General features: G+C 38.4%; 1 protein-coding gene across 1 annotated transcript in view; it reads left to right on the top strand.

The window, feature by feature from the left end:
• Positions 1–27,902, top strand: part of Macrod2 (mono-ADP ribosylhydrolase 2) — a 2,130,377-nt gene that overhangs the window by 682,134 nt on the left and 1,420,341 nt on the right. The window contains exon 3 of the mRNA XM_029565754.1: positions 22,762–22,878. The gene's annotated coding sequence lies outside the window, so the exon portion shown is untranslated. The remainder of the gene's footprint in view (positions 1–22,761; positions 22,879–27,902) is intronic.

Raw genomic sequence — 27,902 nt, 5'->3', positions numbered from 1 at the left:
TGGCTCAGCAGTTAAGAGCACTGGCTATTCTTGCAGAAGACCCAGGTTCAATTCCTATCACCTACGTGCAACTAACAAAAGTCTGTAACTCCAGTTCCAAGGGATTCGAAGCCCTCTTCTGACCTCCATGGACATTGCATGACACTGGTGCACATACAAGCAAGCAGTGTACTCATATACATACAATAAAAAAAATTAACAAATAAAAAATATGGAAATTATTTCCAATAAATCATTTAACTTATCAGCAGCCTTTTAAAAAATATTTTACTTACTATTTTTATTTTATGTGTATGAATGTATTGCCTGCACACATGTAAATACACCCCTGTTGTGCAATGCCCACAGAGGTCAGAAGAGGGCATCAGATCCCCTGGAACTGGAGATTTGGAAGGTTGTTAGCTGCCATGTTGGTGCTGGGAATCAAACCCAGGTCCTCTGCAAGATCAGCCAATGCTCTTAACTGCTGAGTCATATCTCCAACTCATCAGCAGTCATTTTGTACACTTGTATGGATTTGGATTCTGGTCCAGAAAGCAGAATTGGGACAGTGCTGTGTAGTTGTCAAAAATATAACATCAAAAAAAATTTTTTTTGATTATTTAGGAAAATAAAGTGTCTGTAAGGAGAGTGTCTTGCTTTGAGGATGGGCAGAGAGGAGTGTTTGGGAATGATGGATTATCAGGTCTGCATCTTGCTCTGAAGCCATTCAGAAAAAGCTTATTAGTAAGAATACTCTCTCTCTCTCCCTCCCTCCCTCCCTCCTTCTCTGGATTATGCCTATCTTTTGATCTTTTGTTGTGACCTTTTGTGACCTTTTTCTGCCTAGCCATATGTGCTCTAATAATCTCTTGTGATGAAGGGCATGGCCATGCAATAGCAATGATAAACAACCAGCAGTGTGGTATGCTGTGTTCTAAGCTATGATGCTTGGTGTGGTAGGTGTACCGAATGCATCTCTAATATCTAAGATTCTAAACTTGCATTGGTTTATTCAGATATAACATCATAAATTGAGGAATATGTTACATAAGTGAAAGTATAGATAAGGATAAACATATATATTAGGCATATATGCAGACAAATGTAGTAAAATATTAATAAGTGAGAAAATATTGATGAAGCAGATATGGAAATATTAGGAGGCCTTTATATTGACTGAAAATATTCTGTAAGTTTGGAATTATTTAAAGACAAATTATGTATGGAGACATACAATATGCACTCATGGACTAATTTTTACAATGTCCCTCACAGTCTTTCCATTATGGTGGTCTGAATTTGTTTGTCATGACATTCAGTATTATAATTCAACAACTTGTATAAATTCTTGCTCACTTAATATTCTGAGTAAATAATTTAGTTTTGCCCTGGAATAAAAAAAGCAGTAGAATTTTTCTTCTTTCTGCCACATTGTGTTTTATGCCCATTAAGGTACACTACTAATGACTATCTATTGCTAACAATATATTGAATTTTTATTTGCTGTGACTTTCATGAGTTTCTAGTTCTATAATACACATTGTAATTTTGAGGTCTAGTTAAGGTACTTTTGCATAAATTATAGTTTAAAAAATCATTGTCAGGCAATAGGTTTTAAATGTCATACTTCTCCTATTTCTAAGAGATAAATGATGGTTTCACAAAGCATATAATACAAAAGGAAATCATTGCATTTTTTCACATATGCATCAAATATCAGGAATCTGGCTATAAATCAAGAAGAGCACAGGAAAGATAGAACTGGAGTCCTTCCTTGTTCCTGTGTTACAGCCAAAATCCTGACATTCAAGCATGTTTACAAGACCCATGTTTCAGTAAGCCCGTATGTGCTTTGTGTGGGCTGAAAGGAATGGGAGATGATTTCATGTGACAACTTTTTGAGAAGGCTAGGTGAAGAATGTCATGTCCTTTTTGAAAGAGAAAATCTTCATTGCTTGTGTTAATAACCAGTGCTTCTTTTCCTTTTGGTTAAGCACAGGATAACCTTGGAAGACTTACTCTGGAATTTGTGCAGACTATTACCAGCATTTGGGTTGTGAGGACAATATTTATATGAAGACCATAGAGCTCTAATACCTGCAAGATACATCATCCTGACTTTGGATAAGGCTACTTCTCATTCTTATAAATCCTCCTCTTAACTGACACCCCTATATAAGCACCCTGATACTAGACTAAAATAATGAAGCTAATGGTAACTGCAGCACCCCTCATTTAATGAGCATCCAATATGTCCTAAGTGCCTACATGTTTGATCTAAGCTAATCTTCAAGATCACCTTTAAAGATAAGAATTATTATTTCCAGTGGGGCAAGAAGATAAATGATAACAAAGTATCATGACATGTAAGGATAAAAATGCCATAATGAAAACCATTATTTTGCACACTATCTTAAAAAATTATTAAGAACAAACCAGGAGATGTAGAACACTCCTGTAATCTCAGCATTTCAGATGCTGAAGCAGGAGGATCACATCGAGCTCAAGGCTAGCCTGGGCCACATAGCAAGACTCTGTCTAAAATCACAACAAAGAATAATTTGTGTTTTATAAATAAGGAAATCATGGCTCAAAAAGTCATCTAAGTAGTTTGCCTAACAGTATGATCAGTAGTAATATATAAGGAATTCACCTATTCTTCTTGACTCCTGAATCTATGCTTCCCCCCACGAAAAAAAGCTTCTCAAAAAGTCACATGAATGACAAATGGTTGACACAGCTAAAAGTCACATGTGCAGAGAATTAGGATTTCACAAAGCTGACAAGTCCTGCTGACTGCAGCAGAATGGGGAAATAGTTGGCAACATGTGGGATCTTAGAGCAGAGGGTCCTGTGAGCTGACTAGTACCATGTTGCCAAAGCCTGTATCATTAGAGCTCATGTATAATTCTTAGTTGTACCTAGACAAGGTGGGTTACCTAAGGAGTCTGTTCAAATGAAGATTTACTAAAGGAAGTAATATAAGAATAATTTGTTGAATAGTTCCTTACTGACTTTAGTGACTACAATCAGCTGGTTGTAGGAAGGAGAGAATTATGTTAAGCTTTCAAGAGCAGTTTAATTTTATTAACTTCAGTATGAATGGGAAAAGATGAGGCAGAAAGATTTACAAAGAATTATGAAACATTTCATTAGATGGTATGTCATGTTGCTGTGAATAGTGGTGCATGTCTTTTAGGTCAGCTGGGGCCACAGGGAGACGCTGTCTCCAAAAACCAAGGAAAAAAAGATACGTCTTGCCTTGACTAAATAAATTGTATCTTAAAGTATACATCAAAGGAATAAACATATGGAATATATAGAATCAATAATTACTATTTCCACTTTGTTCTTTTTCTGATAATTCCTTTTTGGCTTTGTCTAGGTCTCATAGGTATTATACCTGTTGATACTGTATCACTTAAGTCTTCTGGATTTTCCTTCAATTGTATCAAGCTCTTGTTACTGAATTTCAATCATACAGAATAATTTTTGTACTCTGACATTAGTATATTGGATTTTTTTCTGTCTCAAACCGTCCTTCCTAGCCATCTGAAATATACCCATCTTTTGAAATGTATTTTCTCCCAAGGGCTTTTGGAAGGTGATCATCATATTCTCCAGGGCATTTTCAGATCCCCATTCAAAATCACTTCTATTTGCATTCTCCATGGATTATGAGGTATTCACACAGAGGCACGCTTTTCTTGAGCCACCTAATGAACCTGACCTGGTTCTACCTCCCTCTTCCATCCTTCCTTACCTCCCTCCCCCTCCCTCCCTCCCTCCCTCCCTCCCTCCCTCCATGTCTCCTAGATTAAATCCAGCCTTGGCCATGCTAAAGAAGAGCTCTACCTTTGAGCTATACATCACAGCCACTGTGTTGTTGTTGTTGTTGTTTTCTCATCAGTTCCAGTATTTATTTTATTTTCAACAGAAAACTAGCAAGATTGCCTTATATTGTTTGTTTGAAGGTGGGATGCCCTTTTAAAATATCCTTTCATAAAACCTATAATCCTTTTCTGTAGGGTCAAAATTAAAGCAGGCTGTGAACATTATCCCTCTTAGGTTTCCTGCTTCAGATACAGAGTTGGGCACTTAATGTGCTTTGTCCCTATTGAAGAAGCAATGCCGTCCCAAACTGCATTAACACTGTATCATGGTTTCACAGACCTTACAACAGGCAGAACATCGAGTAACTTTTCCAGCCCTTTATGAGGTATAGAAATTCTTTGCCACTAACCAACAGAGGCATATTATTGTATAAAAATAAACAATGGTTTTCCTAAACGGATCATATTTCTGACTTAATTCCTCAAAACACTCTTCGCAAGAACATTTATTGTCAGGGCTTTCTCTGTCCCTTGCTCCTTCATTCCTATGTAGCGTAGCTTAGTGTAAATTGTCCAGGCTGCTCCCGTTTTATCCTCTGAAGTTCTGAGTCACTGTACAATATTTTTTAAAACAGCATCTGTGTTTTTAGACTTTGTTTCACTTGTAAACTTAAGAACATTCAAGTGTTTTGAAAAGTTTATTTTGTTTTTAGAAAAAGGCTCCCCAGAAATGTGCTAAGTCTATATCATTTACACGCCCACTCCAGGCCTTCAGTCTTCTTAATATTTCAGTTGGTGAGGTGCCGTGTGACACAGGAGATGCTAATTACTATAGTGCTGTGCAGATGGCAAAGGGACGAAGCATTTTCATAGTGGGCTCTTTAAACCTTGTAGCTGTGAGGGCAGGACTGCTCCTGTTTCACACTGACAAGGATGGTGGGTTTAATAGGTTCCCTGGAGCTTTTCATCACACTGTAACTCTTTCTGTGATGGTTGGTTTGGGGTCCGCCTATGTGACCTGACTTTCAACTTGTTTGAATGGCTGTCAGGCTGCTCAGAAATTGAAGGCTACTGGATAGTTGTGTTGTTTTCCAGGTGAGAAAACAACAATCCTGCCAGAATGCTTCCAACAGGGTCCAGGCTTGTGCACTTCAGAGCAAGGCGGAGTCAGAATGATACCTAGAATCTTTACCTGCTGAAAGCAGCACAGCTGGAATGCCTTATCATAATGTCAGTCTGTGTTGCTGGCTCCACAGGTTCAGCCTGTCTTTTGCTGTCATTCATTCCGAGGTTGAAACTGCTATCACCGCAGCAGTGCTCCCATCTCAGCCCACTTGCATCTCTAGTCAGCTCTCCTACGGAAAGTACAATGTCTGCTAAACATTCTCCCCACACCCAGCGTGCTATTGAAATTAAGGCAGTCCTGACATGTCTTGAGAGGAACTGAAGTATTGCATCTAGACTTGCCAATCTACTGATTAAAATTCTTGCCAAGTGTTACATTATGCAGGCTTTCCTTATTTTGACTGTAAATTTCATTGCAAATTTTTTCTAGGATGAGAAAGTTTGTACTTTTTATTTCACAAGCCCACATAATAAACACAGCTTCTTCAAACCATTTGAGGTGTTGGGTGCGTGCACTGTGTTAAATATAGGGCTCCTTTGTTAAGGAAAGCACACTAGGCTTGTTTTAACCTCTCCCACAAGCATTGTAGATGGAGGCAAAATGGTTCTGCTGGGAAAGAAAACAAATTTAGATATTTCAGTGAGCTTCAGGAGTATCTAAACCAAATCTCTGTCTCCTCTAGTGTCTGTCCTAAGAACTTGAAAAATGAACAGCTATTTCTTGATTGACCTAGAGAAACCACCTCTCCCAAGCCCCTGCCACTTACTTTGGCACTGTATTTTCCGTTTTTAATGGGTGAGTATATGGATCAAAGGCTCTCACTAAGCAAGAAATTCTCTCTAGCAGCAAGTATGTGTAGCATTCATTCAGCCATCATCCTGAGACAGAGTCCCCAGTATTAGAGCCCTAGGGAACAAATAGGAGGGCCTTGACGGGGATACAGAACTCCTGTGTCAGACATGGTCACTACCCCTGACGTGGAATGAGGAGAAACAAACTGAATGTTGTGGTCCATTTGCTTCTGGAAATGCATTTCCCTTTGGTAGCAACCTTGCAGGGCACCTTGGAGATTCTTTGGAGGTGGGGGACTCTACTGACATCCAGCCAGCCTGAGCTTAGGAGTCAGGGACAGGGCACTGAATATCCACTGAGTGGTTGATGATGACCAGGAATCCTATAGAGTCTTCTCTGAAAACTGTTGCTTTCTTTTTAAAATTCCTGTTTTCTTAAAGAGAAATATTGACTACCTAGAAATACTTAAATGAGTATTTGTAAATTCAGGAGTACATAGAGATGCAATTATATTTACAAAAATTACACCTGAAACTATCTGATATTGTCATATCGGTTTAGATAGGTCTAATTTCTTTAAATACTAAAATGTAATTTGATATATGGTTCTTTCTCTTTTCTCTGTGAAGTTTTTTTAAAAATATAATTCCGTGAAAATGTAGAATTTTAGGATCAAAATATTACAAGCACATATACTGTGATGTCAGAATTAATTGCCAACTTGACAGGATTTAGGATCACTTGAGAGATGGGGCTCTGAGCATGCTTGTGACAGATTGTCTTGATTAGGTTGACTTATGTGGAAAGGCCTGTCTTAATCGTAGGCAGGACCATTCACTATGTAGGGGGTCCTGGACTGGATATAATGAAGGCAAACTGAGTAGTATATGCTTTCTTTCCTGTTGGAAATGAGGTTGACTGCCTGAAGCTCCTTCCAACTTGACTTCCCCTCCAGAATAAACCCTTCTTCCCTTAAGTTGCTTTTGCCAGGGTATTTTTTCACAGCAACAGGAAAGGGAACTAAGGCACAGGTTTTTACTAGAAAGGGATGATCAAATTTCATCAGAATTATATAAGTTGCATTAGATGGATTTTTCCTATTAAAAAAACAAAATCAAGCTATAAAATATAGATGAGTAGCTTTTTGCTACAAATTGATCTTTAATAAGTGAAGCCTAACTTTTATTAATAGAACAAAATGTCAAAGTGAAAGGATAATTAAATTGCTTGGCATAATAATCAAAATATTTTCTGTCCCAAAATTTATTATTCATATAAGATGATTCTCTCAAAGCTCCTCTTAAAAATAAGAAATGGCCGGGCATGGTGGTGCATGCCTTTAATCCCAGCACTCTGGAGGCAGAGGCAGGCAGATCTCTGTGAGTTCAAGGCCGGCCTGGTCTACATAGTGAGTTCCAGGACAGCTGGGGCTACAGGGAGACCCTGTCTCAAAAAAAGATTATATATATAAAAAAAAGGAATGGCTAAAGAGAACATCAGCATTGGGATTGAGCCGTATACCCCATCTCCTGTGTGCTTTGGAGAGAAAGACTGCTTGATGTCCCTCTCCAGAGTCACAGGCATCCTAGTCATCTGCCCTTTTGGCTCGAGAAAGCCCAAGATGGTCGAAGCTTCCCCGATTCTCTCTTGTGTGTCAAGCTTCTACCTTTTTGCAAATGTATCTCCACAGACAGGTTCTTATTATTTTCTTTTAGACATCAGATGAAAGACTTTTTTTTCCCTCTCCTTAAGAGTTTTACATCTTTCATCATCTCACCTAAAACCATTGGCATTTCCTGGAGCTGATGGGAGTATGAGCCGTAAAATGACATATTTACTTCTTTGTAGGAAGTAAATGAGGAGAAGAGATTCTCCAACACGGTTGAAGCTTAAAAGCTAAATTCCTTGAGGGAAGATTACATTTCTCCACAGATATCATTCTCTGGTAAAACAAATGAGATTGTCTTGGAGGTACCTGTTAATGCTGACCTACATCATCCCTAGTCTGAACTTGTGTCCCCAGACACTGGGAAGTTTCTGGTAGAAGAGGAAATGTTAGGGTGGTTTATTTCTTATTTCTTTGAAGGAGAAAGGTCTCTCTTTCCTTCTGCTTTTCTGCTCGACCTGCTCTCTGTTAAGACTTCCACAGAAAGAAGGGCACAATCTGTGCCTTTAACCCAGGTGAAGCCACACACCAGAAGTAGGTCTGTTATGACTGCCTTAAGAAGACAGCTAGTATTTCTTCTTTACTTAGGGTCAAAATTTCTGTTGCTCCTTAGACTCTATCAACATAAAACTTGAGGCTTTGCTGAAGAATTGTTCTAAAAAGGAATACAGTTTTAGGACCTGTCTTTTCATAATTCCTCAAGAAGGATCTCTACTTGGTGGAAAAATAAAAGTCCTTTTGAATAAGAAATGAGCTGTGATCTTATTTTCCTTCTCAAGTAAATTTGCCAGATTAAAGGTAATAATAAATAAAGATGTGGTACCAAGCTTTCAAGGAACCTTTATAGAATACTACTTATAACTTCAATTTATTAGCACCTCACAGAATCCTTGTCACGAGCTCATATATACTTTGAACATTCCCATCATCTCTGATAGCAAATTTACTCCTCACTCAAACTGTCTCTGCACTTCCAGGGAAATATGATCCTTCTTCACTTTCCTGGGTCTGGTAGCATCTACTGAGAGTAAATCCACCCTCATTGCTGGTAGAAATATCCCTCCCTGGTGAAAGCTGGGGAAATCTAAGCAATGTAAAGTCATATGTGTGTCAGACTGGCACATTCTAGATTCTTTTCAGATGCCCCTGTTGGGTGTTTCTTCTAACTCTGGTGTTCACTTCACAATGTTTGTCTGTTCTGAATTGCCCAAACTTAACACTCTGTAATGGCCAAAGAGAATGTTCTCATCCAGAACTTCAAAGGATATGCCTCAAATAAATTAAAATGTGTCTATGCTCACAATTTAGAAATGGTGTCAGGCTCTGTGCTACAGAAACTTCATCCCCATCTCAGATAATGTTTCAGAAGGGAAAGACGGTCTCTCCTCCATTGAGAAGCAGTCCAGGGGCAATGTGCCCCCTCCAGATATAGCATCACTGATCAGATCCTCCAAACATTTCCTGTTGAACTGCAGTTCAGCCTCAGGCTCATGTTAACTGACTGGTGGCCGTGGAACTACCACCATGTTTTCATCTTTTCAGAAAGGTATAGGAGTTGCAAATGAAATCATAATAAAAATAAAATATAAATATGCCAAAGCTCTCTATGATAAGACTTCCTGAAGGCCCATCGAAAGGCATCGCTTTCCACTTAGGGCTCATCTTCTTTTTCCATCTTTAAAAGTAATGCTGAGGGGTTGGCATAATACTCAGTGGTTAAGAGCACTTGCAGAGGACCTGGATTTGACTCACAGCACCTACATGGCAGTTAATAACTGTACATAACTCCAGTTTCAGGGGATCTGGTTCCATCTTCTGGCCTCCATAAGCATGTGGTACACTTACATCAGGCAAAGCCCTCATACACATAAAATAAAAATAAAAAATAAAATAGTAATGCTGGTAAATACAGATTTTTAAGTTGAACATACTTCCATCCCAATCAATATGGGCCTCTGTAAGTAGAGAAATGAGAATTGACAGTGGGCATGCTAACTAGCAATCTATTTCACTCTAACATTTTCCTTGGTTGCTATTATTTTTTACATGGGCAAACATGAGTATGTGGAAGTATATGCATGAGCTACGTCTTAAAATTGTTTACCATGAAGTTATCATAAGCTGAATATATCTTTATCATATTCTGTGCAGAATTTTAATCAGCTTGACTTGTTACTGTCAAAATCTGAGGTAGAATGCATTGTTTCGTATTTTTCCACGAAAATTTATAGATTACAAATATTTCAGAGAAAATTTCAGCTATTTTAGAATGCTAGTTCATTAAGGGATGCATCAGACCCTATTTCTTGTATAGCTACACATTAGTTAGGTCTTAAGTTCTAGAAAGAAGACACATATCCTTGTTCAGATTGGCTATGAAGGATAGATGTGCTACCCATAGCTAAAAACTGTTCTACTGGGGCTGGAGCGATGGCTCATTGGTTAAGAGCACTCTTGAAGAAGACCCTGGTTCGAATCCTAGCACCCACATGGCAGTTCACAACTCTAACCCATTTCAGAGGCTCCAATGCTCTCTTCTGGTATCTGTAGGCACTGCAGTACACGGGTGGACATACCTACATGCAGGCATAATACTTATAAAAAATAAAAATTAAATTAAAAAGCTGTTCCAGTTGCTTAAGCTAAGAAATATGTAAATGGGGATTTATTCCATTATACTTATCATCTCCTTGAGCTCAATTCTCTTCATCAAATTAACCCCGAGGTTCATGGGAGTTGGGTTTTGTGTCAGCCGAAAGTAGTCTCAAATAGCTGAGTCAAATTCCTCACATGTGAAGCTTCAAGATGTAGATTTCCTTGCCACAGTATTGTTTTTTCACACAGCAATTTCTTCTCCTCCCTAAAGGGAACCCTGATGTTATTCAGTACCCAGCACATAAATCTTTCATGCAGGCTCTAGGTGACCTCTAAGGGAATCAACATTTACACGATTACTTCAGTTGTAATTTTTTTTTTTCTTCTTTGTAAGACTTCAGCTATTTAAACAGCTATTTAAACTTGTTCCTTTGTTTTGTTTTGTTTTTTCTCTTGAAGGGAGATGATTGCCTCATATATTTTTTGATGATAATGAGAAGGTTCTTATTGATAATGTTCATCTGTGTAACAAACAACCTCCAAAGTTAATGGCTTAAAACAACTTTATTTAACTCATAATCCTCTGAGTTCGTCGTAGAGCTAAATAGTTCTTTTCCTTTCTTAGCTGGGCTCGCTCCTGTGTCTGGTCAGTTGCCAGGAAAGCTCAGTGCTGACTGACTAGGATGGTCCCACATGGGCAGCTTATCTCTCTTCCACATGGCTGGTCTGGGCTTGTTCACATGGGAACTGAGCAGGTGTGAAAGGCCTCTTGAGGTTTGGGCCTAGAACTGGCAGCATATCACTTCTCTTTTACTCTCTTGACCAAAAAAAGTTACAAGGTCAGCCTAGATTTAAGGGGTGGAGAGACAGATTCCACCTCTTGATGAGAAAGAATTTGCAAGGCTACATTGCAAAGAACATGAACACAAATAAGGAAATCATTATTGTCTGGTTGTATTATTTGTTTTTTTATTTTTGAGGCAGAGTTTCTCTGTAGTCTCAGCTGGCCTGGAACTCTATGGAGCACTCTGGCCTAAATCTCACAGAGATCTACCTGCCTCTGCCCCTGGAGAGCTGAGATTGAAGGAGTGCGCCACCACACCCAGCTTGTCGCAAGTTTTAAAAAGATCTGTGATGTAAGATTCTCTGGATGCTTATCCAGGCATTATGCAAGTGGAGTACTGTATGCATGTTATATCTTTCCATGTTCCTAAAATCAGAATAGGTCCTGCTAATATACCTTTTACATAGAATGCAGAAACTCTTGAGTGATAGGGGCTAGCAGTTTGATTCTAGAGCCTTTGTAACATTATCTGTTAACTCCAATGTTTTTGGTTGTCTCAGTTTTTTTCCATGATTCACTGATATGTGTGCATATACATGCAAATACCACTATCACCTATATGTTATACATGTTTTAGAGAAAGATAATAAATATCAATAAACATTTGGCTCTATCTTTCTATTCCCTATATAAATGTCTTTATCTTGACTATGGAGCCCAAACACCAAGGACCTAATAATGGACAAGGTACTTCATGATTCTTTACATAATTTTGAATAAACAGTGCTTAATTTCAATATCCTACTTGATTTTGGAGCTTAGTTCTAGTTCAATTAGTGCTGCCTGGTGTTAAAGACCAAGACTCTTGAGATATGTGATTAGGACTTGTAGAAGAACATGAGAGAATATTTCTACTTAAATCTAGCTGGGACTTTCTGGTGTGTTAGGACTCATAGTTTTGTTGACCTTTGGCTATTCAACTCACCAACAAGCACAGCTTCTGCCAATCTCTGAAGTTTCATACAAAAAGCAACTATGTCGGGGTGAGTCTCAGTGTTCTCAGCTGGCAGTAAGCCTCTGTTTTCTGCAGATGATTACATTCACATTCTCAAGTTGCACTGCTGGAAGAAGTAGATTTCATAGACTTGGGTCTAGGTCTAGGAATCACACTTTCCTCAGGGTCCACAGTTGACTCCCCAGCAGAACTCCAGACTCTGAGTGTGACTTCAAATATGAATTCATTTAGCAGGTAAATGATTGAATCTCTTCAACTAAAAATGTAAATCATAAAAGCCCAAGACCACCTTGTAAAAAGACTTGTTGATCTATTCAAAGATGCAGTTTACTATTCTAAGGTGTTCTGTATTATATAGATTAATTTATATTTCAGTAAAAATATGGTTGTTAACCTTTCTGTCCTGTTCACTTGCTTCCCAAGAGAAGGAACCCTTGGTTCATGCTTTACATGGTTGGACTTAGGAGAGAGTAGGAATTAAGAATATAGACTCTATATGTAACCCGCTTCAAGTTATTTCTGGAAAATTTGTTAAAAATTGCATCTCTGGTATAATAAAAACATTCTAAAATAAAAAATAAAATAAAAAGAATAGAGACTCTAAGTTCAGGCAACCATGCCTAATTTCAGGCAAATTCCTATGTGATTTGACATCAATTACCTAACTTCCATTTCCTTATTTGTTAAGTTAAGGAATTGCAGAGTATATTAGTTACTTTTCTGTTGCTGTAATAAATAGGCATGACCAAGGCAACTTATAGAAGGAATACTTTATTTGTCTTACAGTTCCAGAAGGATAAGAGTCCATTATGGAGGGGGAGGCATGACAGGAGGCAGCCTGGGCAGAAAGCTGAGAACTCAGATCTTCAAGCTTACACAGGAAGCAGAGAGAAACTCAAAATGGGAAAGACTAAAGCCCATTTCCAGTGACATGCTTTCTTCAACAAGGCTACACCTGTTAAATCTCCCCAAACAGCACCACCAACTAGGTACAAAGTGTCTAAATACTTGGATACTATGGGGGGCATTCCTCATTCAACCACCATACAGTGTAACTAACGTTGCAAAGAGCATGAACACAGAGAAGGAAATCATTTGCTGCAGTAATTGTTTTAATCTATCAATCCAGATTCTTTGGATGCTTATCCAGGTATTACATGAACTAAGTACTGTACAAATGTTATCTCTTTCAATTTTTCTTAAGCATCAGAATGTGTCCTAATAGTATCCCCGTTACATAGGATCCTGCTTCTGAAACTTTTTGTGATGAATAAATGCATACATGATGAATCGGTATAGACAACATTTGTTACATGCTAGGCAGTATTCAAAGTTCCTGTCAATTCACTCACAGAAGTGCTCTGACTTTGCCTGGTAGTCCATAAGGGCCACTATTTTACAGATGAGAAATTCAAGGTGTAGTAATTAAATGCTACTTGCAAGTTTCCTAGCACACCAGCAAATGCACAGGAAGTCCTCAAAAGACGTGCTCTCACTGTGGGTTCTATATGCAGTTCCTCCATAGCTTCTTGAAGAATGCTGTATGCAAAGTAGTTTTATAAGTTTGTGTTGACTTGATTTCAAAAGCATCCTGTTGTATACTCCTGGGTTTCTAAGAGGTATATTCTACGAAAGAAGCCTCTTACTTTTCAGGATAATGTGATTTGTATGACTACTTTTCGATTAAGTTACTATCTTTTATTTCTAAAAGAAAATTAAATGACTATGTGCCAATCGAAGAATTTCAATCATTTAAGGCCACGAAGGGCCAAATTTTAAAATAACTTGATTTCACTAAATAGTGCATTTAATGCTTAAGGGAAAATATTTCGAGTTCTTTCTATTTTGTGATTTGGAGATTTTTGTTTTCTTTTTGGCTAGCTCTTACATTTACAAGTTCATAGTGTCTGAAACATTTTTGGTTATTGCTTTGCAGTATTTTTGGTTTCCATTTAACATTAACTTGTTATTCTGTTTATCAAAGGGAGAACTACTTGAGAAATGCCAGAGAAACAGATTAGACTTCATGGAGTAATAGAAGAACCTTAGATTCAAAAATAAAAGAAGAGCTGGGTGTGGTGATTCATGCCTATAATCCCAGTGCTTGGACTGTAGAGTCAGAAGGATCATGAGTTCAAGATGGGCTTTGAGACAAAAGTGTGAGATAGAAGCTGACCTGGGTTACACAAGATCCAGTCTCAAAACAAAAACAGCAACAACCATAAAAAACCATGCACAAAATGGAAATGGTTTCGTCTTAGTTCTTTTCTTTTAAACATCTTTGTATGTGTGTATGTGTATATGTGTATATGATTGTATGTGTTTGTATATTTGAGGGCAAGCAAGCAAACGTGCCATGGCAAACATGGAGATGAGAAGACAACCTCAGCTTTCAGTCCTTGCCTTCCTCCTTGTTTGAGACAGATGCATATACAAGGCTACCTGATGCTTGAGTTTTTAGTGATTCTCCTGTTTCCGACTCCCATAGCATTGTGGGAGCCCTGAGCCCTGAGCCCTTAGCGTTGTGGGAGCCTTGACAGCAGCTGCGTGCTGCCAAGTCCAACTTTACGTGGTTTCTGGGGATCTGCGCCCTTAGCAGCTGCTAACAGTTTTACCCAGTGAACCATTTCCTTAGCCCCATTTTTTTGTCCTTATTTTTGCTCTGTAAATAGTGTAAGACTCTCATTTAAAAACATTCTTAAATCCTTTAAGCACAAATAAAACTTATCTCTCTATCCCACCCTGTGTAATCCTTTAGGCTACAGTCTAAAGAAACATATAATGAATGACCTACTTAATAAAATGTACTCCTCTGAATTTAACCTCTATTTGGGAGAAGGATGACTAAAAGTCAAGGCCTGTGCAAATTTAGGAAGCATTGGCAGGATGGTGAATGACAGGTATGCCAGTTTAGCAGCAAGCCTGGCCTTTCATAGTGTGGCTAGACTGCCTTTATCCCTGATGAAGAACAGCCCTTTGTATGACCTCAGTGCTCTCTCTAGTATCACCTGATTAAACCACAGGCAGTTTCTAGAAGGTACATAGCCTTTATCATAACCGTTTGAAAGTGTTGGAGAGGCTGGCTTTGGGTGCTCGCTAACTTCTCACATTCTAGCCTGACTAAGGACTTGAGATAAACCTAGAATAAAATTAATGAAGATAATATTTATTCCAGTAAAAAAAATCTGATTTTGTTTCATCAAAGTTTATAAAATGTAAGTGAGCCAAGTGAATGAAAATTAATCATTGTCGGTGGAAGTGAATGCATTTGTCAGGGCAAACTGCCTTCTGAAGTACCTGTTCTCTTTTTACAATAAAGGTTTATTGATCATTTGGTTCACAGTCCATCTGGGTGTGGGGCGTAGTGGAGCTCGGCTCCACACAGTCACATAGGGACTTTCCATGTAGGTATAGCATTGTCTCCCGGTGGACTGGGTCTTATGCTAGAGCTTCTGCACCCGACCTGAGAAATAGCAGTTTTGTGCAGGAGAATTGTATCAATGACTTTTAGGCACTGAACACAGGATTTATATCATTTTATGTTCATATTCTATAAGCATGACTGTCTCAAGGTGCCTGAAAAATTGTCTATCTGTGTGCCTAGGAAGAAACTTAACTATGCTTTGCTCAGTGAATGAAATCTATGAGCAGAAGTCTTGAGAAATTCAATCTATGGTTACTATATTTACAGTTAAGACTTAGTTGTTTTCTATCCTATTTCTTTGATATAAAAATGATAGTCTTGCTACTCTCCAGAAAATTGTGCTCGCATTTGCTTTCTCCTTTAGACTCTTGGTCCTGGAATTTTGTTCTTTTTCATTTTCTTTTTCTTTTCTTTCTTTTTTTTAAGTTGTAATTAAGCTTAGATACTCTGTCATTCTCAATGCTGATTATCAATCAACTCTTTCTCTAGGACAGACAGAAAAAGCCTGCTGCCTTTCCAGCCTCACCCTTACTGACACCGAAACAGGGTTTTCAACCAGACTTTACCATACCAGAGTAAAGTGGGTTAATTTTCACCTTCTGTTAAAGTATAAAATCCCAACATTATGACTGCATTGTCCACTTTACTTTTTGATTCCGATTGGATTTAAGAGGAGTGGAGTGACCATTTCCTTAGTGTTATTAAGAAAAGAAAAATATTAAGAAAGAAACATTCTACTTTGGTCAAAACTTTCAGTGACAAATTCTACCATACTAAACACCTACAAAGAGTTGGTTATTAAGAAAGCAGGGACATACAATGGAATAAAAAAAATTCCTCTTCTCCCAGTGAATTGAAAGACTCAGGCTGTAGGCAAACTAGGTATTTATACTTATTCCACAGTGTTTAGGTAATAGATATAGAGCAAGTTGTAAGTGTGATTATAATTTGTAAACTTGAATTTTATGAGAGCACAGATGTCATTTTGTCTAATAAAGTGTCTAAATAATTGTGTGAAGGAGAAAATATTTGAACTAGAAATTGGAAACTAATCGATTAACCCTACTAATAAGCTGAGGGGAACTCATGCTGGGAATCCTGGGAAAGAGCACACTTGGCCAACGGTGTGCTGGTGTGGAGGAAAGGGTGAAGCCTTGGGTGAAAAAGGAAGCATGGAGAGAGGGAAGTTGGGAGTAAGAGGTCAAACCACACCTGTGAAGGGTCTAAAAATCAGTACAGTTTGAGGGTTTTATAATGTAAGATAAAGGTAATAGCAAATGATTTTATTTCTTTATTTAAAAATATTTTATTTATTATTTTTATTTTATGTGTATGAGTGTATTGCATGCATTGTATGTAAGGGCACCTGTGTCATGCATTTCCTGAGGAGATCAGAAGAGGGCATCTGGTCCCCTGGAACTGGAGTTACAGGTTGCTAGCCACCATGTGGGTGCTGAGAATCAAACCCAGGTCTTCTGCTAGAGCAGCCAGTGCTTTTAATCCCTGAGCTATCTCTCCAACCCCCAAAACACTATTTTAATAGAAAAATATGATTCTATTTGCATTTTAGAAAAGTAAATTTAGCATCAGAACTGACAATAGATGAGAGAATTTTAAATCCTCATCTTGAGGGTTAGGAATAGGTATATTCTCTGTGCTGGATAGCTTTAGTGTCAACTTGACACACCTGGGTTGAGGGAGCCTCAATCGGGGAATTGCCTCTATTGGACTGGCCTGTGGCCATGTCTGAAGGGCATCTTCTTGATGAGTGTTGTGGGAGGGCCCAGCCCCCTGTGGGTGGTGCCACCCCTGGGCAGGTGGCCTGTATTGCATAAGAAAGCAGGCTGAGCAGGGGCCAGGGGAGCAAGCCAGTAAGCAGCGTTCCTCCATGGCTTGTGCTCTAGCTCCTGCCTCCAGGTTCCTGCCCCGAGTTCCTACCTTGGGCTCCCTGATGAACTGTGACCTGGGAGATATAAGATAAATAAACCCTTTCCTCCCCAAGTTGGTAGTGGTCAGAGTGTTTTGTCACAGCAATGGAGAAACAAACTAGGACATTCTCTTTTGTCTTTCAAAGCCTGAAACTTACGGGTTTGGAGAGACTGCTCAGTGGTTAGGAACATGGCTGCTCTTCCAGAGGACCCAGGTTCAGTTTCCAGGACCCACAAAGCAGCGGGCAACCATCTGCAACACTACTTCCAGGAGATCTGATACCCTCTTCTGGCCTCCATGGGGACTGCACACATAATTGCATTTTTATATATGCAGGCAAAACACTCATACACATAATAAAAATATATAAATAGCTAAAAATGCACAAGATTTGATGTAATTAATACTGCCATTGGTTTTATCTTCAATACTCATTTTTTGCCAAGAGTACAGCTATAACTCTGAAATAAGATGAAATCATATTTTAACTTATGAAAGATGCTGTGCATAGTTTCAGCATCTGAGAGGGACAGGATAGCTTGTATCAGAATAAAACTTCTTTCTAACGGTAATGATAAATAACATTAAGTAAAAATAAAATTAAGAGCAGAAATGTTTGTTGGCATTAGGAAACAAATATAAACAAGATGAAACTAAAACTGGTTCAGTCTTTGAAAGAGGGAAAGCCACAGCAGGTCAGAACTACCTTTAAAGATCACATAACTTTGACCTTGAGGGTCCTACTACTGCATCTCAAAATTGCTCATAGGTCACAGCTGAATTCAATAGTTTTATTGGCATGGGAACCCTGAATTCAGGGTTGTTAGACTGACTAGGAGTTGAAAAGGACAAAATAACAGGGAAGGGAATCTCCCAAACTTACAAATAAATCCTTTTCAAATCCTAAACTGAGCCTTGAATTATGCATGTATAGGGAAAGACTCCAAGAATCCCTGGATGCAAATATCACTAATAAGGTTGAAAAAAACTGAGAGCTTCAGCAGGTATATTAGTTTGGAGTTTTGTCGCCCTCCCCCTATCACCTCAGGTCAGAGAGGGGCTTCTCTAACACTGTGAATTTTGCATTGAAACTCTGGAAGAACCATGCTGAGTGTAAATAATATAGCCTAGGACTGAGGGGTTTTCCCCAGGAATAGAAAAATGGAAGTAGATCCATCTTAACAAAGCCTCCTCCATACTGATACTCATTCATAGGCCTGCTGGAATAAACAACACTGTGTGGAGGACTGTTGTAGTTTCTTTTCCTCTTGCTGAGGCAAAAATACCCTGACAAAAATGGCAAGGGAGAAAGGGCTTATTCTGGCTAATAGTTCGAGTACAGCCCATCATGGTGGGGAAGTCAAGATAACAGAGTGAAGCAATTGATCGTATCACAGCAACAGAAAGAAAGCAGAGCCCAATGAGCATGTGTGCTCAAGCCGCTTTCTCTTTTTATATATCCAGGATGAGCCCAGCCCAGGGAATGGTGCTATCCACAGTGGGTGTATCTGCTCACATCAGCCAGTCTGATCAAGATAGTCCCCTACAGCCACGCCCAGAGGCCTGCCTCATCAAGTTGACAATAGTGATTAGCCATCACAAAGATAATACAATCTAATGCTACCACATATTAATCAGTTTTCAATATGCTATCAGCAATTACTAGACATTTCTAAAATGTGACTCAGAGTTAAGTGAAAAAAATGAGACAATAGAAACAGATTCATTGGTGACCTGAATATTGGAATTGAAAGACGTGCACTATAAAGTCACCATGTAAAATCTGTTAATATAGGTACATGGTACATATAATGAGTTGTGAAATTTCAGAAGTGATATTGAAAATAGTAAGTAAAGAGCCAAATGGAAATCTCAAGAACTGAAAAAAATCTGAAATTAAGAAAACGATTTAGATGAGATTTGGGAGATTTAACACATTTCAGTAATTAAAAACAATAAAAATTAGTAAAAGACATGAATGGGCATTTCAAAAACGACATAGATGAATAGTCACTAAGCACTTGGCAAGATATTTAACCTCATTAGACATCAAAAAGATCTAAATTGAATAGTCCTTTGTAGCCATTAGAATGCTAAAATTAAAAAGATTGATAGCACCAAAGGAATACCCAAACTGGAGCCCTCATACATTGCTGGGAGCATGTAGAAAGTAACACAATCACTTGAGAAAAGGATATGTCTTTTATGCAGTGTGTATTGTATCCACCCAGACATTTTATTCATAGAAACTTTCCCAAGGAAATGAAAACTAATAACAACAAAAGGAGCTGTACAGAATGGAGATTTATCCACAATCACTAAAAACTGCAAACAACTCTTATCCAGTTACAGATAAAAAAGGAATTATGATATATTCAAGAGTAGATTATTTCTCAAGAATAAAATGGAAGAAAATCTTAAGACATGCAGTTTTAAACTTCTGCTGAAGGATGTCAGAACCTCAATCTGAAGTTTGAAATGATACAACAGCTAAAACACAACTGTCGTCTCTGAAACAGAATAAGTGCCCCCATGGGTGATGAGTCAAGAATTTAGATGGAAAGCGTACAAGAAAACATTGGGCTGATAAAGATGTCTCATCTTCGTTATCACAGTGATGTGATACCAATACACGTTTGCTAAAATACATTAAAATTGCACACTTAATATCTGTGGATTTGATTGTATGTACATTATAAGTCATAAATAGGATAGAAATTAAAATGTAATAATACAGTGGTTCAGTATGTCCCATGCAGAAACTTGAGGAAGACTGTCAGGATTCAAGACCTGAATTGTGTTTAGGGTTGGGATCACTGCATTAGAAAAATCTTGGGCTTTGAAATATATTGTCAATTCTTTGTGGATGTAGGCAAGTTACTAACCTCCTCTAAGATCTAACATAATGGAGATGATAAAATTAGTATCCATCTTATAAGGTTGTCCTTGGTGTAATGACTGGGACACAGATGTATTCGATGCATTTAAGCCATAATCATTATTATTAAACAGCTCTTCGGCTACACTGGTATTGCCCTAACTCAATTAGGAACAAGAGCATAACCACGAAGAGTTTAAGAATTAGATATCTGCAAACTGCATTAGCTTTCAATCTAAATAATTCAGGCATTGTTTGACAGCACATGATTAAGTACACTAGCAAATCCTATTTTAGTTATCCATTTCAAGCTAAGTAACTATCTCTGTCAAGAAAAAAACTGTTCACTTTTAAATACTCTTCTTTTTTACTGATTTTTTAATTTAGCTTTGTAAATTTCATACAACATTTCCCATTCAAATCCAGACCCCCTCCCCCATCCATGCTCCCCCATCCTCCCACCAAACCCTATGCACTATGCCACACATATTGACGAGCTTGCGGGGGGCGGGGGGGGGGGAGTCAAGCATAGAGGAATTAGGGCATAATTTTTTCCTACTAGTCTTCTCCCTCTGGTCTTCATCCTGTAGTTCCATTATTAGAGGTGTCTATCCTTCCAGTGCACACATGTGTATGTGCACATGTACAGGAGTGTGTATAGAACCATAACTAGAATGGTGATTACACTGATTGCAGATATGACTCTCTCCTAAACTTGTCAGTCATTTGCACTTAAAAATCTTTCTGTGCTTAGGACTTTGCTCCCCTGAAACATAGATCTGTTCTTTTTAATAGTTGCAGAATGATCTATGACAGCATGGGCTTTTATTTATTTAACAAGCTACCTGTTAATGAACATTGGGTAGTTTCAAGTTTTCATGATTATAGGTAACTCTCACCTTCAGATATACACCTCTTTTGCACTGGAGTTAATAATTTCATGTGATGAATTCCAAAAAGTGAACCAATTATTTAAATGTGTTTCGACAAATACTTTCAATCGTTTCTTGTCATAAAATCTATTTTTGTGTATGAGAGGAAAAATAAAAACAGAGAGTACACAGCACAATATTGGCCTTCCCTGTGCAGCACACAGGGAGTGGTGGGTTAGGTGTCCTTTGTTTCTTGGTTTTTCTCATTTGCTGATAAGTAAGGGTGGTTTTAAATTTTACACATGCAGTCTCTTGTTAGGATGTTTAAGCTAACGGCCATCAATTCCAACATGTAATATTGTATTAAGCATTCTGCTAAGTGCCTCCACTGCACAGCTGTGTGGTTACACGTTTGTTAACACTAATTTATAAGAAAGTAGCGCTTACAGCACCATGTAGCTGGTAAAGGGTCCATACCTGGTCTGTGGAGTGTAACAGTTGAGAGCTGTCTGGAATACATTCAATTTGATATGAGGGCCTTTGAGGTCCAGGTTTCTTATCATACTTCATAGATATATAAATGGCAGTGCAGGCAAGCCTGGATAAGCTTATTCCCTGGGAGACTTGTTCAGCAAAGAGTGATGTCTGTGTAACAGTCAATGGCAAAAAAAAGCCAACTTGAGTATTAGACGGGGCGTACTTCCCTCAGCACTGATGTCTAATATCCAGCTTACTCTCAAAACAAAAATAACAATAAAGAACAGCGGTCCATTGTGTGGTGGTAGAGACTGGTGTTCTTGGGACATCTAAAACAGTGAGAATAGTGGTCAATTGCATGACAGTATGAACTGGCATTCTTCAGACATCTTAAACAGTGTATGCTCACGTGCTTGATTACTCTGACTCCAGCTTTGGCTTGGTTTGCAAATCTGCATTCTCTTTCTTTTCCCGAACCTGTTCCATAACCACTAAACTCCCAGATTCTTGATTTCCTACTTTATGTGTACATGACTTTTTAGTCCTCCAGCTAAGCACTAACAAATCTCGGAAAGTTTTACTTTGTAGTGACATAAGCTTGGTGCTTCTTGCTGGGATGGTTGTATGTAAAGGGACCCAAATGAGAACTAGAGTTGATGGTACCTAAAGCTGGTCAAGGAAAGTAAGCTGCTTGTTTAGAAGAAGAAGAACAGCTTACAGAAGTTCCGTTTCACTCTGCGGAAAGCCAGAGGTGTGGTCTTAAGGGCATGTATAAAGACTTCATCTAACCTTGTTCATCTGGATTAGATATTCTGTAGGAACCTGCTCTTGTTTGCATCACATTGCACCTTTGAGAGACCAAGTTGTGCAAAGATGTGCAAAGATTTGGTTCTTATTTGGATAGTTTTGGTTTTGCTACCTCACTTCTGAAATGAGTACAAATGTACCATTCTTGAAACTTAACCTTACCCGATATTGCTAGTGTGTTGGGAAAAGTGCTTAACAGCTGAGGAAAGACAGTAGTTAGCATTTCGTCCCAACCTTGTGTTCGCTAAAGGTGGACATAGCAGGAGTGTTTACACCAGTGGAATTACGCTACATGTCAGGGCCTTCTCCATCCCAACAGAACTTAATGTCAACCAACAAACCACTTCTATTGCTTTTCTACTTCTGTTGACCACATAAACAAAATGAGAGAGACAGAGACAGAGACAGACAGAGAGACAGAGAGAGAGAGAGAGAGAGAGAGAGAGAGGTTCAAACTGTGGGTTTTCCTCAATGGAGCTGTGATTTCCAGGAGGAACAAATTAACTGGCTGTTTCATGTCAGTTTTTACATTTATTTGCAAAGGTCAAATACAGGCTAACTTTGTTTTCTCTCTCCCCTAGTGGATGGCTGCATTCACAGAGCAGCTGGCCCCTGTTTGTTAGCTGAATGCCGCACCCTGAATGGCTGTGAGACTGGACGTGCAAAAGTCACATGTGGCTATGACCTCCCTGCAAAATGTGAGTACTGACACTCTTGAACATTGTTCCAAAATCAGAAGGGGTCTCCAACCCTGTTTAAATCCTCAAGAGGCTACTTAGAAAAGGAAAAGATTGTGGTGGTATTTAATTAAATATGCTTGTATTCAAATTTGTTGTGTAGGTGGATGTTTATATGATTAACTATAGAATTTTTGTTGCTGTTGTTCAGGTCTTTAACAGTGTTTCAAACAGAGAAATAAAATATATGAGCAAAATATACATTCCAGTATTTAGTGCCACCAGTGACAGCTTCTGGAAACGATGCCAATTTTATTCCTTGTTCAAGTTTCTTGATTGTGGATGTGTTTAGAGCAAAGGAGATCAAAGTGATATATTGTGTTTTCAGCTGCCATGTAAAGGCTGATTGGCAATTACAGCCAAGGCATCTGTCACACTCGGCTTTCAGGAGAAGCCGATGAATGTGGTTGTCAGTGTGAGAATGTATTTGCTCTCTGAATGTGGAATGGTCAAAATTTCCATTATATTTGAATAGAGAGAAGCATTGCATTTGATTGACCTTGTTGCTAGTTGTTTAGCTGACTGGGGTGGGGTGGTATAGAATAAAAATGAGAGAAGTGGTTAAAGGCATACCTTTTAAAATCACATAATTTTCAGGGCTTGGGGATGGAAGGAGGGGTTGTGTTACACCATTAAGGTGTGCAGTGGCCTGGAAATTGAGCTGCCAATTTATTCTCTGTGCCTCCTTCTGATGATACTGCCCAATCTATGAACAAATTTATGTGAAATCAAAGCTGCCTTTGTTTGCCTTTCTTTTAGTACTGAAGAAAGCATGCCTGAAAGTTATAACACATTTGTAGGATACTATGGAATTCTGTATGGACAAGGGAGTGTAGGAATGAGCTTCCTATGGCCACATGTGAACGATGATATTACATACTGTGCTTTATTTTAAAGGCTACTTTTAAAGTGTGCTTAAACTGGAGATTTTTCAGTTGACAGTACCATATTAAAATACCATTTCCTTATAATCATTCTTTATTACTCATAGTGGGTTACTAGGAAAATATATCAACTACATACTGTCTAATTTTCCTTGAATGGCTACTGTATTTCTTTCTTAGTGTTTTTAAATCTTCTAAAGCAGTCATGGATTAAATGAATGGCCCCTTAGTGCATACTCCATGTGCACAGTGGTATTGGGACTCTTTCTCCCTTTGATTTAAAGAACTCATGATCTGAGTATTAAAGATGATTTCCCCTCTGGGATTATACAGCCCCATATTGACCAATACTGGTCCTTCATCCTGTATAACCCAGTGCTACCTGTGTGATGCAGCTGACCTGTACCACCCTGGGAATGAGCAAATCGATTACTTTCAGACTTGTGTCTTTCCTTAAGGCACGTAATAAAGCAAGGTCTCCTATTGATTCACCATTCTCTGTATATTAAAGTACAAATCAAAATTCTCCAACTTCAAGCTTTCTGAAAACAGCTAAATTTGGAATCTCTATACACGCTCAAGTAAATTGATTGCTTACATGTATGAGTTAAAGAATGCGGTAATTTTTAAATGTGCCTGCTGCTATTTGACATATCTCTGAACAAGATATTCCATTGTTTCACATTCCATTCAACTTAGTTCAGAGTTATTGAGAACTTTTATAATACCAGCCTCTGAGGTGCCGAGATCAGTAAACTTATGCAGAGGTTTAAGAAATTGCCTCACTTGAATCCTATGTTTGCACTGCGGTATGGCTTTCAGGAGCATCCTGAAGCAAATAAATCTTCGTGGCCTAGGACACTAGACCTGGGAAGTCAGCCCATAGGACTCAGCACATAGCCTGGTCCTTACCAAGTTGCTATCTACAACTCAAGGACATGTTTAATAAAATGTCATCCAATGGGGAGAGAAAATAGCCAAGCAGAATGACAGCACCTCCTAAGAGTCACAGCCTTGAACTGTGAGATTGTCTCAGTATTTCTGTATATTTTAAAAGAATGACGATTGATATTAAAATCCTAAGGGAAAGGACTGTGAGAATGCGTAATAACAGCCTACACTTGTATGCCACTTTATAGCTTTTCACAGTACTTTCACAAGCCCTTACAGTTTAAATTGTGCTTTATAAACATTGTGTGTGTTCATTTTCCTTTTCCCTACCCCTGAGAGATAGTTTCTTTCTCATCAATTTGGTTCATCATTTCAGAGTCATTAACAATCCACAGATGTGCTTTTGTAGTGAGAGAATGAAAAGGGAGCTCATTACATAGTGTTTGGGTCATTTTCACCCCCATATTTAATAATTCTATGACAGCTTGACAGCAGAGCCTAGCTCCTATTTATCCTCTGAGATAGTGGGTTCATCATTAAAAGGGCACTAAAGCCAGTCATCCAGCCACAAGTGATGATATCTTCAAGCTCCAGCAATTTGTTTTAAAAATGCTACTGTCTGGGTTACAGACAGTCTTGGTCATTTTGGAGTGGTCTTTGCTTCTTTCATGCCTGCTAAATTAATGTATTCGTAAGTGGTTGTATTGAATTAAATATACTTGTAGCCTGTGTTCTGAGACTCACCATTTTGGGTGGAATGAAAAGCCCCCAAATGTTCCCTATATCTTTAACTGCTTGGGTGTTTGAATAGTTTCTTTTGACACACAACTATCCAATCACTTTTTTCAGAAGAAATCACAAGCAGCAAGAATGTTGGCCAATATTTCATTGAAAGCTATTACTTCGGAAGTGGACAAAGAACTGTTTATGTAATTTAAGCTTTGTAAGATCTTCCTTTCTACATGATTAGATTGTTTTGGATTTGTGATAAAATTTCAATTTCTACCGACTTGAGGAGTTTTGGGCATGTGGGATGGTTCTATTGTTGTGATCATCACTCCTGCAAAATGATCAGCTTTGTACAAGCAAAATTTGTCTGCCTGTTGCAGGACTCTGTCCTCTGATCCTAAGAGCCATTGCCATCTTAATCAGAGAAGAAAAGCTGTGATTAGTTCTCAACAGGGTCTCAAGATTGGATTTGTTGACCTTTTTTCATAGGAGGGGGTGGGGAGGGTCATTAGCCCTTCACTTGCCATCTCTCTTGTACCTTCCTCCAAGCTCTATGTAACTCTAACCCAGCTGCATGTGGTCTTGGGAGGTATGAGAGTACTAGAGGATAGAAGGTTAACTAAAGTTGGGGGCTCCATCTAGCAGCTATAAAGGAGCCTCTATGCTGGGGTGAGATTTTTCAACTATGCAGCTGTGTGAGGGTCATTCATCCTGTAAGAAACTCCTCACCCATGTTCCTGTAAATATGTCCAGTAAACTGATTATGTCACCAAACTAGACATGGGTAGAATCATTACTTGGGTTTATTTTTGTTCCCTATCTAGGTTGAATAGATGTTTGTTAATGGTTCCCCAGGAAAAGTTCACACCATATTGTCACAGTTCTGGTGCCAATATCTAGTGAAGTATTTCTGAAAGTTCTGTTGGATTAACATAAATGAATAAAATAGCAAATGAATGGATTTTTTTAGGACTTTTTCAACTGGAAAATATTTTATTAATTATGACTTCTATTTCTAAGGTTTTCCATCTTGCACAGTGCTGGTGCGGCTAATGTCCTCAATCCACAGTCAGTACAATTGTCTACAAGGCTGTGCATGATGGGGCCTCTTCCTCTGTGATGCTATCAGCGTTCTCTCACAGGCTGTCTCGCTATCCTCAGGACCTAGGCAATGCTATTTTCTCTGCCTGGTTTTCTGTTCTAGATATCTGCATGACATGACATGCTCCCTTAATACTTAATATTACTTAATTAATAGTACTTAGCACTTCAAACCCTTGTTTAAAGTAACCTCAGGTTGTCACCTCAGCCAACGTATTTATAATTGCTTCTGCTTTATTTGTAATTGCTGCATCTGTGGCATGCTAATTTCAAAAACTCTGTATGACTGCTACTTTGGTTTATTATGCCTCCTTCTACCAGAATGAGGATGGAGACACTGGGGGTGGAATCTTTCTTCATTGATATCCCACACACTTTCTAAAAACGTCCAATTTGTAAAAGAGGTTTGAAAGATATTGAATGAAGGAATGATTGAAAACAAACTTGAATCCCTAGACATCCTCTTCAAAAAACTTAAACTCATATTTATTTGCTCAATTATCTTTGACTTTCCACGATTTGCTACCATATTATGGTCTACTTGAAATCTTTTGTATGATGCGACTTGCTCACAGCTTATTTCTGTTCATGGGATATATGTTTGTGGCTGCCTAGAAATACCTTTCTTTAACCATTTCTACCTATCTTTTAGACAGCTCAAATATCATTTTTGTCATGAAATAAGTCTTACAACCTCATCTACAAGTGACTGTTTTTTCTTCAGAATATTGCATGTTAACACACACTTTTTACATGCTACTTTTTCTTGTTATATATGTAACCATTTTATAATTATTCAGTGTGGTGTGTGTGTGTGTGTGTGTGTGTGTGTGTGTGTGTGTGTTGTGTGTGTGTGTGTGCTCGAAAGAGTGCATGGGGCCAGAAGTCAGCCTTCTTGTTCCATAGAAGTGTCTACCTTAGCTTTTGAGATAGGATCTTTGATTGGTCTAGATCTCACTGAGAAGGCCAGTTTGCATGGCCAGCAAGTCCCAGGAATCCTCCTGCCACCACCTTCCCAGAGCTGGGATTAAAGTGCAAACCACCAAGCCTAGCTATTTATTTTATATGGGCTCTGGATATTGAACTCAGGTCCTGATGCTTGTGTGGCCAGCATTTCACTGACTGAGCTGTCTCCCAACTGAATGTTATATCTACTTAACAAAGTCCTTATATATTACAGGTACTGGAAAAATATCTGTCAAATGAATTAATTGTTAAAACTGGCAAACTGAGGCATAATTGATATAGATTGGACATAAAAGAAAAATTATGTTAATATTTCTTTTAAAATGATGGAATTAGTGTCAATTATCTGTTGTATCTTAAAAATCAGACTTTAACATGCTTATAGTCCTAAAGTCTTCTAAGAAATTTTCTCTT

This window comes from Nannospalax galili, unplaced genomic scaffold (assembly GCF_000622305.1).
Source record: "Nannospalax galili isolate Female #2095 unplaced genomic scaffold, S.galili_v1.0 scaffold1118, whole genome shotgun sequence".
Taxonomy (NCBI): Eukaryota; Metazoa; Chordata; class Mammalia; order Rodentia; family Spalacidae; genus Nannospalax; species Nannospalax galili.
This window is presented reverse-complemented; position numbering and strand designations above follow the sequence as displayed.